Raw genomic sequence first — 12,373 nt, forward strand, 5'->3', positions numbered from 1 at the left:
TCCAGGAAGGCCTGCCGCAGACGACGGGCCCGCGCCTGCACTAGGAGCAGGCCTTGAGAGCGCGTGTGCCGAACTTCCGCTTTGTCTTGATCAGTGTGTAGGACTCGGGGTTGAAACACTGAATTCGTTTCCTTGCCTTCTAAATATGAAAATGCAGTTTTTAGCATTTTAAAAATGCTTTGAGAGCTCCTTTCCCCTTTCTTCATCTCCAGCTGGCCTGTGTGTTTCTACATTAAGTACTGTCCCTGCTGTTTTCTACGAAGGTCAGTATGTTCCAAAGGGGGTACACAGGTACACGCACAAACAAAAAGAGTTTCTAGGGAAAGGGAGGTGGGTTTAAAGGTTGGAGAATCTTACAAGGATAGGGTGGAAACTTGAGCACGCCGCTTTCAGATGCTAAGGGAGACTTTGGCCCAAAAGAAGGTTAGAGCCTGGCTGAAGTCAGAATCCAACAGGCTGGAGGGAGATGAACTGCATACCGGCTTGGCCTGTTTTGTTTTGTTTTATTAAGACTTTTTAAAGAGCAGTTTTAGATTCAGAGCAAAATAAGACTTTCCATATACTCTCTACCGCCTGGTGCACAGCTTTCCCTGTTATCAACACCTTCACCAGAGTAATACACTTGTTATAATCAATGAACCTTCACTGACATTTTACTATCACCCAGAGCCATTGTTTACATTAGAGTTCCATGTTCGTGTTGTACATTCTGTGGGTTTGTGCAAATGTATACTGATCTGTATCCATCGTTATGGTATCATATAGTGTGTTTACACTACCCTACAAATCCCACCTATCCACCTGTCACTTCCAACCTTGCTTGTTTTTTTAAAAATCAAAACTGGAGTCTGAAAGTTGATAGAATTAATCACACAATGAGAGAAAGTAACTTTTATTTGGTTTGTCCCCTACAGAAGTATGTCTTCCAGAGATTTTTTTTCTTGAAGGTTGAAAAATAAAGCAACATCATGCCCAGCAGCTCACTATTTTGTATGTTGAATTTTCTGATTAAATGTGTGTTTGGGAAGGGAAGGCATGTCAAGAGGCTTCTGGTCGCTGGCCTTTTCTACTATGAAATTAGGGTAAAAATGCCTTAATTTTCATAATTTTATCAGGAATTTTGCAATTATTTGCTAGTACATCTAAAGCCCAAAATGGATTTTATTTGTTTCTTAGTTTATATTACAAAATTGAAACATTAAGCTTTTTCTGCCAGTTGACTTATGTCTGCAGAATTATCCAAAATGTAAAATTAAACTTAACCCATGTTATTATGAACATCTTCCTTACATTTTATCTGTGGTTAGTTTTCATAATTAATTTAACAAACATGAAGAAACTGGAAGCAATACTAAACTCATGTGTTGTTGCAGTGATTTAGTGAATGACTTATAGCATTAATTAAAAGATATTAATTGTATTTTAAAACTAATAATTAACCAAGTGGGATTCTTTTCTGAAGCACTGAAATACAAAGATGTTCAATACAATGAAAAACACTGGAATAATTTACCATGTTAGTCAAAAGAGAAAAATGACTACCTTAAACAAATGAAAAAAAGCCATCTTCTAAATTCTCTATCTTTTCTGAAACATTATTGTTCTATGTATATATGCATAAATTGGAAATACAAATCTCCTCTACCACACTGGCCCGGATACCATTATTTGTCGCTTGGATTATTGCAATACATTTCCATCTAGTTGGCCACTGTGTTTCCAAATTTGCACACAGCACAACTGTATTTATTTTCACCACTATGGCAAGGAGGATACATTCAAAGGAGAATTAGATTACAATATTTCTGCTGTCCATACTCTGAAGTGTCCCAGCTCACCAAGAGAAAAAAAATGAGTCTCTATGATGGCTTATAAGGCCCTCACTCTTCGATAACCATCCCAAGCTAGTCTAGCTCAGTTTTTATAACATTATATCTCCTTCTACTCACATGCTCACTTATTTTGTTCCAGCCAAATTGGCCTTGTTGCTTCTCTAAAAGCAGTCTGTGGAGGTGATCACCTCAGGTCCTTTGCACTAGTTGTGCACTGGCCATGCCTTTGCTAGGAATTGGTGTGGTTTCCTCCTCATCTCCTTCTGAGTTTTTTATCAAGTGCCACCAGCTCAATTAGGCATAAGTGGGTCATTTTTAAATGACAATTCACTGCCCCCCATTCTCCCAGTCCTGCAGAACCTGTTCTGTGATTTTCTCTTTTTTTACACCTACCTTTCATATTCTGACCACTTCATTCACTTAGTTTCAGTCTGTGTTGATTATAGTCTGTCTCCACTATTGTAACAGTTGCAGTGGTAGAGATGTTTGTCTCTTTTATTCACGTAGATCTATGCCGAGCACTCAGGCCAGCCACCAGGTATATTTGTTGAATGAAGTGCTGAACAGTATCTGAGATAAGCCTCCCTGCCTGGAAAGATTTAAGTAAAGCACTATAATAATCTATGAAACTCATGAAATATACAGTGCTGACTAACAGTCAGGGCCTAGGAAAACTCAGAAGGGCATTAAGAAAATTGGTGGTGTTTTCATATTTAGTTATAGATGATCATCTATTATCTTCTTTCAAAAGATCCACTTGTAACAAACTATAGAAATGATCCCTGAAAGTATAGGGGAGAGGGGAGGGAATTTCAGGGGAAATAGGGGAGGGATTTAGAGGAACAAATATAAAGGATACATGGACAACAACTAAGAAGGGTGGAAATGGGAGGGGGGAACACCGAGGGGGGAGCACAGAGGGGTGGGATGGGATGGGAGTAATAGACAAAAAACTGTACTTGAAAAATAATGAAATAAATTTAAAAAAAAAGCAAAAAATCACAATATCATAAATACGCTTTGGAAAGTCAGAGCCAATATGTATAAAGCATCAGATATACCTCCCAGCAGACAGTAGACCCTCAATAAAGTAGGGTGATCATTATATAATAAATGTAATCTATGTGAAAAAAAGATCCACTTGTAAAAAGAAATTGAGAACCTATTTAAAGAAACAATGACAGAAGACTTCCTCAACCTGGTGAAGGAAATAGACATACAATTCCAAGAAATTCAGAGACTCTTAAACAAGATGATCCCAAATAGACATTAAAATTCCAAAAGTTAAAAACAATGAGGGAATCTTAAAAGCATCAAAAGAAAAGTGATTAGTTACCGAGTAGAAAGTTCCCATAAGACTGTCAGCTGATTTGTCAAAAGAAACGTTGTAAACCAGAAGAAATTATTAAGAAATACTCAAAGGCATAAAAGACAAGGACCCACACCAAGATTACACTACCCCACAAAACTATTATTTAGAATCCAAGGACAAATAAAGAGCTTCCTAGATGAGAAAAAAACTAAAGGAGTTCATCACAAAACCCAATATTATAAGGAATGTTAAGGAGACAAGAAAAAATGAGATAAAATATGAATAACAAAATGATAATAACTACATTCTAATCAATAATTACTTTAAATGTCAATGGATTAAATGCTCCAATCAAAAGGCATAGAGATGCCAAACGGGAAAGAAAAAATATTCTTACAATTATGCCTATAAGAGATCACTCAGATTGAAAGACACACAGAGACCAAAAGTAGAGAGACGGAAAAAGATATTTCATGCAAATGGGAAAAAAGCTGACATATAATACTTATATCATACAAAATAGACTTTTAAATAAAGGCTATAACAACAGACAAGGAAGGACCCAGAAAGTCCAATGCTGGGTACTTATCTAAAGAAACCCAAAACATTAATTCAAAAGATGATGTACCCCTATGTTCATTGCAGTGTTATTTACTATAGCCAATACATAGAAGCAACCCAGGTATCTATCAGTAGAGCAACAGGTAAAGCAGATGTGGTAAATACATATAATGGAATATTGCTCAACCACAAAAAAGAATTAAATGTTGATCTTCACAGCAACACCTACATGAGTGTTTGACCCAAAATTGGATACTGTGGGTTTAATGGCCTGAATTGTGGCCTCTCATTCGTATGCTGAAGTCTTAATCCCCCAATACCTTGGAATGTGATTGTGTTTGGAGATACAGCTTCTAAAGAAATAATTAAGAATAACTAACTGAAGACTAGCTGAAAAGTCTGACAACCAATGATTTGCAGAAGAAGCCACACTGAAACTGGTAAGAAGGGTTGAGATCGAAAAGGGGTGGCTCCACCCCCAGAGGCAGCAGCTGAGGTTCTGAAGGGCCATCACAGGTGCTCAGAGTTCCCCCTGAGAAGTGTGGGGTCTAAACTCCAAGCTAGGCTCCCCAGCCTAGAGCACCAGAGCCAGGGAGAGATGCCCACATAACAGTTGGCTATGAAAACCAGCGGGGTTTCTCTTTCCCAGAAAGAGACAGGGGTCCTCTAGAGACACAGCCATTCTCTTAAAGGCCAATGCACAAAATTTCTTTTGAAGCCATGACCCTGGGTTCCAGCAGAAAGAGAGAAGTATACTAGTTATGTGAGGAGAGTATGGGTTGTGTGGCTCTGAGGAGAGAGCTGAGGGGTCAGTCACCAGGATCCTTGTGCCAAGTCATTCTCTAATACTACAGATACCTCCTTTCTGGGTGTAGCAGTCCCCCCTATGTGGTATCCGCCTGGGGTGATAGCCTCACCCCCTAAACTTCCCCTTGCCCTACCCTGTGGTTCTTATGCCCTGCTGAGGAATATGACCAGAAGCTCTTACTGTGACTGAACCTAAAGAGCAGTCAGCAGGTGGAGGCAGGTAGAGGTAGATCTTGTGGTGCCTCAGGATTTTTGCTGACATGCCCCCAGGTCAGGTACTGGTAAAAGTCAGCTTTGATGTGCAGCTTGATCTTTTCCACATGCACGTAGACCCAGCAGAGCTAGCCACAAACTGTGGATCACTTCTCGCTCCAACAGGTTCCCGAGAACCAGTCATGGGCAACATCTTACATTGGCCTGAACAGGATGTCTCCCAAAAGGCTCAGAACACACCCAGGGGCCAGCTTCAGACAACATCAAAGCAGTTTCCAGTAAACTTCACAATCAGCCTTTCCAAAGGGAGATCTCAGCAGATACCAAAACCTGCTGAGGTGAATTCTGCTCTATGAGGTCAGCATCTGTGCAGCAGCTCACATACCATGGTAAGGTTGCTTCACACTCACGCATCCTGAGGTCAATTTCACATATGAACAGGCCAAAAGCAATCAAGACTCAATTACAACAGGAAGTCCCACATAACCTACACAAGGAGCATTCCAGGAGTACCCAGCTCAGGTGATCAAGAAGGCTGCACCACTGGACCCCACAGGACACCTACTATATAAGGCCATCCCATGAAGACTGGGTGTCATAGCAGATCTATATAACACATAGAATCAAACACAAAGAGGCACCCAAATTTGAAAGACCAAGTAACAGGCCCCAAATAAAAGGACAGAGGAATTTTCAGGAAAAAAAAGCTAAATGAAATTGAGGCAAGCAATTTATCAAGTAATGTTTATAAAAATGCTCAACAGCATGAAACAAGACATAAAACCATAAAAAGGACCAGTCATAAATGAAGAACACAATATCTGAAATGAAGAATACACTGAAAGACAAAACAGTAGGTTGGATGAAGCAGAGGATCGAATCAGTGATTTGGAAGACAAGGTAAAGAAACACTCAGAGAAGAAAAAATAAGAAAGAAATAAGAAACATGAGGATATTTTAAGGGACCTTTGGGATAATGGGAGTATAACAATATTTGCATCATAGGGATTCCAGAAAGAGAAGAAAGAGAGCAAGGGATCGAGAACCTATTTGAAGAAATCATGACTGAAAATTTCCCAAAAGAAAAAAGAAACATAAGCCCAGGAAGCACAGAGTCCCAAACAAGATGGACTGAAACAGGCACAGGCCAAGACACATCTTAATTAAAATGCTGAAGGTTAAAGACAAAGAGATACTGAAAAGCTGCAAGAGAAAGACAGTTAGTTACCTATAGGGAAGTTCCCATAAGGCTGTCCACTGATTTCTCAACAGAAACATTTCAGGACAGAAGAGACTAGCATGAATTATTTAGTTATGGAAAACAAGGACCTACAACCAAGACTGTTTTACCCAGCAAGGCAATCGTTTAAAATTGAAGGAGAAATAAATAATTTCCCAGACAAAGAAAAATACTAAAGGATTTTATGAACACCAAAGCAGCACATGCAACATTTTCTAGGATAGACCACATGTTAGGACATAAAACAAGACTCAATAAATTTAATAATATTAAAATCCTATCAACCATCTTCTCTGACAGTAATGCTATGAAATTAGAAATCAATCACAAGAAAAATACTGAAAAACACTCAGGTACCTGGAGGCTAAAAAACATGTTACTAAACAATGAATGAGTTAACAATGATATCAAGGAATAAATCAAGATACCTTAAAACAAAGGCAAATGGAAACACAACATCCTCAAATCTGTGGGACACAGAAAAAGCAGTCTTATGTGGGAAATTCATAGCTTTACAGGCCTATCTCAAGAAATAAGGAAAATCTCATATAAACAACCTAACTTTATATTTAAAGGAACTTGAAAATAACAATAAATGAAGCCCAAAGTGAGTAGAATAAAGGAAATAATAAAGATCAGAGTAGAAATAAATAAACTAGACTCTAAGAAGGAATACATGATCAATGAACCTGAGAGTGGTTCTTTGGAAAGATAAAAAACATTGACAAACCTGTAAGCAGACTCATAAAGAAAAAAATTAAGTGAACCCAAATAAATAAAATCAGAAATGAAAAGTGAAAAGTGACACATTATAATTAAAATGCCAAAGGTTAAAAACAAAGAGAGACTTTAAAGCTGCAAGAGAAAGATACTTAGTTACCTACAAAGGAGCTCCGACAAGGCTGCCCCACAGAAATGTAAAGGCATATAAAAATACTGCAGTGAACTCTACGCCAACAAATTGGACAGTCTAGATGAAATGCATAAGTTCCTAGAAATAAACAATATTCCAAAACTGAATCAGGAAGAATCAGAGAATCTGAAAGTGAGCTAGTGAAATTGAAACAGCAATCAAAACTTTCCAACAAACAAATGTCCTGGACTGTATGTCTTCACAGGTAAATTTTACTAAGTATTCAAAGAAGAACTAACACCTACCCTTCTCAAACTATTCCAAAAGATTCAAGAGGAGGGAAGACTCCCAAGCTCATTTTACAAGGCCAGCATTATCCTAATTCTAAAGCAGATAAAGACACTACAAAGAAAGAAAATTATAGTCCATATGGCTGATGATAATATATGCAAACATTCTCAAGAAAATATTACCAAATCAGATCCAGCAATACATTAAAAAGATCATACACCATAATCAAGTGGAATTTATTCCCTAGATGCAGGGTTGGTACAATATCCACCAATCAAAACATGTGATATACCACATAACCAACCGAAATGAAGGACAAAAATCACATGATCATATCAAGAGATGCAGAAATATCATTTGATACAATTAAACACCCATATATGATTTTAAAAAATCTCTCAGCAAAGTTGGAATAGAGGGAATATACCTGAACACAATAAAGGCCATATGTGACAAACCCACAGCCAACATCATACTCAACAGGAAAAAAAAAACTAAAATGTTTCCCTTCAGATCAGGAACAAGACAGGGATATTCACTTTCACCACTCTTATTCAACATAGTACTGGAAGTCCTAGCCACATAAATAAGACAAAAAATAAAGAAAAGAAATAAAAGGCATCCAAATTGGAAAGGAACAAGTAAAACTGCCATTATTTGCAGATGACATGATATTGTATATAGAGAACCCTCAAGATTCCACCAAAAATCTAAACTGGTAAATGAATTCTGTAAGGTGGCAGCATACAAAATAAATATCCAGAATTCAATTACATTTTTATACTCCAATAATGAACTATCAGAAATGGAAACTGAGAAAACAATCCCATTCACAATTGCTTCAAAAAAGAATAAAATACCTGGGAATAAATTTAACTAAGAATGTGAAAGAAATTGAAGAAAGTACAAATAATTGGAAGCATATACCATGTTAATGGATTGGAAGAATTAACCTCAATTACTACCCAAAGCAATCTATAGATTAAATACAATTCTTATCAAGGTACAAATAGCAGCCCTGGCTGGTGTAGCTCAGTGGATTGAGTGTGGGCCTGTGAACCAAAGGATCAAGTTTCAATTCCCAGTCAGGGCACATGCCTGAGTTGCAGGCCAGTTCCCAGTGGGGGAAACCATACATTGATATTTCTCTCCTTCCCTTCCCCTCTAAAGATAAATAAATAAAATCTTAAAAAAAATAAAGAATATCCTTACACTTTTTAAAAAAGGTACAAATAGCATATTTCACAGAACTAAAACAAATGTTTCAAAAAGTTATATAGGACCCAAAAGACCCCATATAGCAATAGTGATCTTAAGAAAGAAGAGCAAAGTTGGGGAAATCATGCTATGTGATATCAAGCTATACTACAAAGCCATAGCAATCAAAACAGTAGGCTGGTGGCATAAAAACAGACATATAGAAAAATGAAGCAGAACAGAGAGGCTAGAAATAAACTTTATGGTCAATTAATATTTGACAAAGGGAGCAAAAACCACAATGGTTTAAAGATAATATATTCAATAAGCATTGTTGAGAATACTAGAGAGATACATGCAAAATGAAACTAAACAACCAACTTACACCATTCAAAAGAATAAATTCAAAGTCGATCAAAAACTTGAGTTAGACCTAAAACCATAACAATTCTAGAAGAAAACATAGGAAGCAAAATCTCAGACATTGCTCATAGACATTTTCATTGAATATATCTCCCCAGGCAAGGGAAACAAAAAATAAACAAACACGTAGGACTACGTCAAACTAAAAAGGTTTTGCTCAGCAAAGGAAATCATGAACAAAATAAAAAGATGACCTACAGAATAGGAAAACTTATTTACCAATACATCTGATAAGGGGTTAATATCCAAAATTTATAAAGTACTTACAAAACTCAACACCAAAAAACCCCAAACAATCCCATTACAAAATGGGCAAAGGACCTGAATAGATACTTCTCCAAAGAGAACATACAAATGGGCAATAGGCATATGAAAAGATGCTCAATTTCATTAATCATCAGAGAAATGCCAATTAAAACCACAATGAGATATCACCTCACACCTGTCAGAATGGCCATCACCAATAAATCAACAAACAAGTGTTGGTGAGCATGTGGAGTAAAAGGAGCCCTTGCACGCTGTTGGTTAGAATGCAGATTGGTATAGCCACTGTGGAAAGCAGTGTATAGTTACCTCAAATAATTAAAAATAGGCCCTGGCTAGTAGGCTCCATTGGTTGGAATATTATTCAGTAAACCTAAAAGCCATGGGTTTGATTCTCGGTTAGGTAAAACGTCTCGGTTGCTAGTTCAGTCCCCTTCTGGGGAGGGCAAAAGAAAGTCAGCCTATCCATATTTCTAGATCACATCCATGTTTCTTTCCCTCTATCTCTCCCTCCTTTCCCTTCTCTCTAAAATCAATGAGCATGTCCTCAGGTGAGGAATAAATAAAAATAAATAAATAAATTTTAAAAATTAAAATGAAACTGTAAACCAGGGACTCCATTTCTGGGAATTTTTATGAAGAAACCCAAAACAATAATTCAAAAGAATATTTTCACCCCTATGTTCATGGCAGCATTATTTACAATAGCCAAGATTTAGAAGCAATCCGTGTGTCCAAGGGTGGATGAGCGGATAAAAAAAGCTATGGCACACAATGGAATACTACTCATCTGTAAAAAAGGAAATGTTACCCTTTGTAGCAGCATGGATGGACCAGGAAAACATTATGCTAAGTGAGATAAGCCAGTCAGAGAATGTGATAAGTACCATGTGATTTCACTTGTGTGTAGAATCTAATGAATAAAATACACTAACAAGCAAAATAGAGACTTACTCATACATAGAGAGCAGGCTAACATATTGGTGTAGGGGCTGAGTGAGCGGTTGTGAGGAATAGGCTAAAATGAAAAACAAAGAGACAAAACTAATGGGCACTAACAACAGTATGGTGATTGAGCAGCAGGGAGGTGGAGGGGGTCATAGGGGACAAATGGTGTTGGAGGGAGACTTGACTTTGGGTGGTGAAAACACAATACAGTGTACAAATGATGTGTTGTAGAATTGTGCACCTGAAACCTATCTAATTTTGTTAATTCAATAAAAAGGGAAAAGTTCAAAAGTAATTAAGTTAAATAAGCCTGTTAGTGTGGGTCCTAATGCAGTCTGACTGGTGTCCTTATAAGAAAAGGAGATGAGGACACACAGAGAGACACTGTGGTGCATGTACACTGAGGGGGACCATGTGAAGACCACCTATAAACCAATGATAGGCTTCAGGAGAAACCAGCCCTGCCATCACCTTGGTCTTGGACTTCTAGCATCTACAATTTCAGGAAAATAAAGTTCTGTTCTTCAACCCCCCAAATTAAAAAGGAATGAAATTTGCAACAACATAGGTAGACATGGACATAGAGGGTATTAAGCTAAGTGAAATAAGTCAGGCAGAACAAGACAAATATCATATGATTTCACTTATAAGCAGAATCTAAAGAAATAAAAATAAATGAATAAATGAAACAGAAACAAACTCCTAAGTACCAAGGACATTTTGACAGTTGTCAGATGGGAGGGGATTAAAAAAGAGAAAGGGATTAATATGTGCAAGTTGTCAGTCATGGGAATGTAAAATATAACATAAGAAATATAGTCAATAATATTGTAACAATTTTGTATGGTGTCAGATGGATTCTAGACTTATTGGGGTGATCAGTTTGTACATTATATAAATGTCTAATCACTGTGCTATACACTTAAAACTAACATAATATTGCAGATTGACTGCATTGAAAAGTTAAAAATATTTTTTAAAAGTTCTCTTTCTGATTACAGGTGCCCCCAAGTCCTAGCCAGGATAATAGTAAAATAACTATAATGAAATTAGCCCCTTACATTTGTATACTGTTTCATAATTCACTAGTATTTGTCCCTCTATTATCTCATTGAATCCTTATAAAGAATCTGTAAGTTAGGTAGACAACTATTTAATGGACTAAAAAGCCTACTTTTAACCATGAAGCTATGCATTTTTTATTGCTATTCTCATTTTTATTTTGGCCCCAATATTAAAAGAGGTCAAATTATACTGAGAGGATATTATATAAGGTAAAAATGGTTGACAATGCTTCAAAAATTTTCCAGAACAATTAGATAAGGATGGAGAGCTTTGTAGTTATCATTTTTGTCATAGATATTTAAGTTCAAAGCCAAGAATTTGTTTGATTTCAAAGCTATTTAAAAGCTTCAAAGAAAATTATTTTCTGCTTATTTTAAAAGTGTACTTTCTGAAATCAGCCACAAACTCTAAGGAGTTTTCCAGAAACTTTAAAGACAATTGGACGTCTGAGAGCACTCAGTTTACAAGCGGCGCATGACTCAGAGGAGCTGCTATGGGGACCAGGCTGGAGGTGGAAGCCGAGAGGGGGGCGGGGTTTACGCACTGCTGCTGTGAGATCGCTCTTTCCACATCTGCCAACCCCCAGGGCCAGCGCTCTGAGGCTCTCCCTGAAGGTCCCAAGTAGGCTCAGATTTTGACCCCACTTTGCTTTACGTTATAGGTGTCCTACAATAGGAGAGGACACACTTGCTAAAGTTTATGAGGCTACTTTTTATAAAGGACTTTTACAAACTTTCTTCAGCATGGAAAATTAAAGTTCAAAGACCACGCTAGTCATTTTTCTTTCTGAGTCTAATGTATTTGTAAAATAATTTCAGGGGTATGAGTTTATGGACATGTCCATGGATTAGCCAAAATAGTTGGCTTAAAGTGGATCCTATTATTTTGATCATCCAAATACTTGAGTTAGTTGGTGCTTTTCATCCTCCTGACCCGCACACAACTTGCTTTTAACCTAGAACAACAGGTGCCATGGCCGAAGATATCTCTGCGTTGAGATCTGCAGAGTCATGGGAATGTGCAAGTTGTAAGTAAAAGCCACTTCCAACATAAAACAGCATTTTCAAATGTATTGATATTTCATGTCTGATAAGAGTAGAAAATGGGAATTTGGTAATAGGTAGTAGAAATAAACTACAATTTCAAGAAACACCTGCAGTAGCAAAGCTGGGAGGAGATTATTCTCTTTGGGGCACAATATGTGAAGTGCCAGTGTGTGCCCGTGAGTGTGTGTGTCTGTGTGTTGAGGGTATAGTCTAGGAAAATTTGGCTAACTCTTTTATTTGATTAACCTTCAGAATCAACTGATTAATTGCAAATGATGTGTTGAAAGTCTCTGAGCAAAATATTTGCCATTAATTACACAT

Source organism: Sturnira hondurensis, unplaced genomic scaffold (genome assembly GCF_014824575.4).
Source record: "Sturnira hondurensis isolate 20B ecotype Veracruz unplaced genomic scaffold, ASM1482457v3 Scaffold0006713, whole genome shotgun sequence".
NCBI lineage: Eukaryota > Metazoa > Chordata > Mammalia > Chiroptera > Phyllostomidae > Sturnira > Sturnira hondurensis.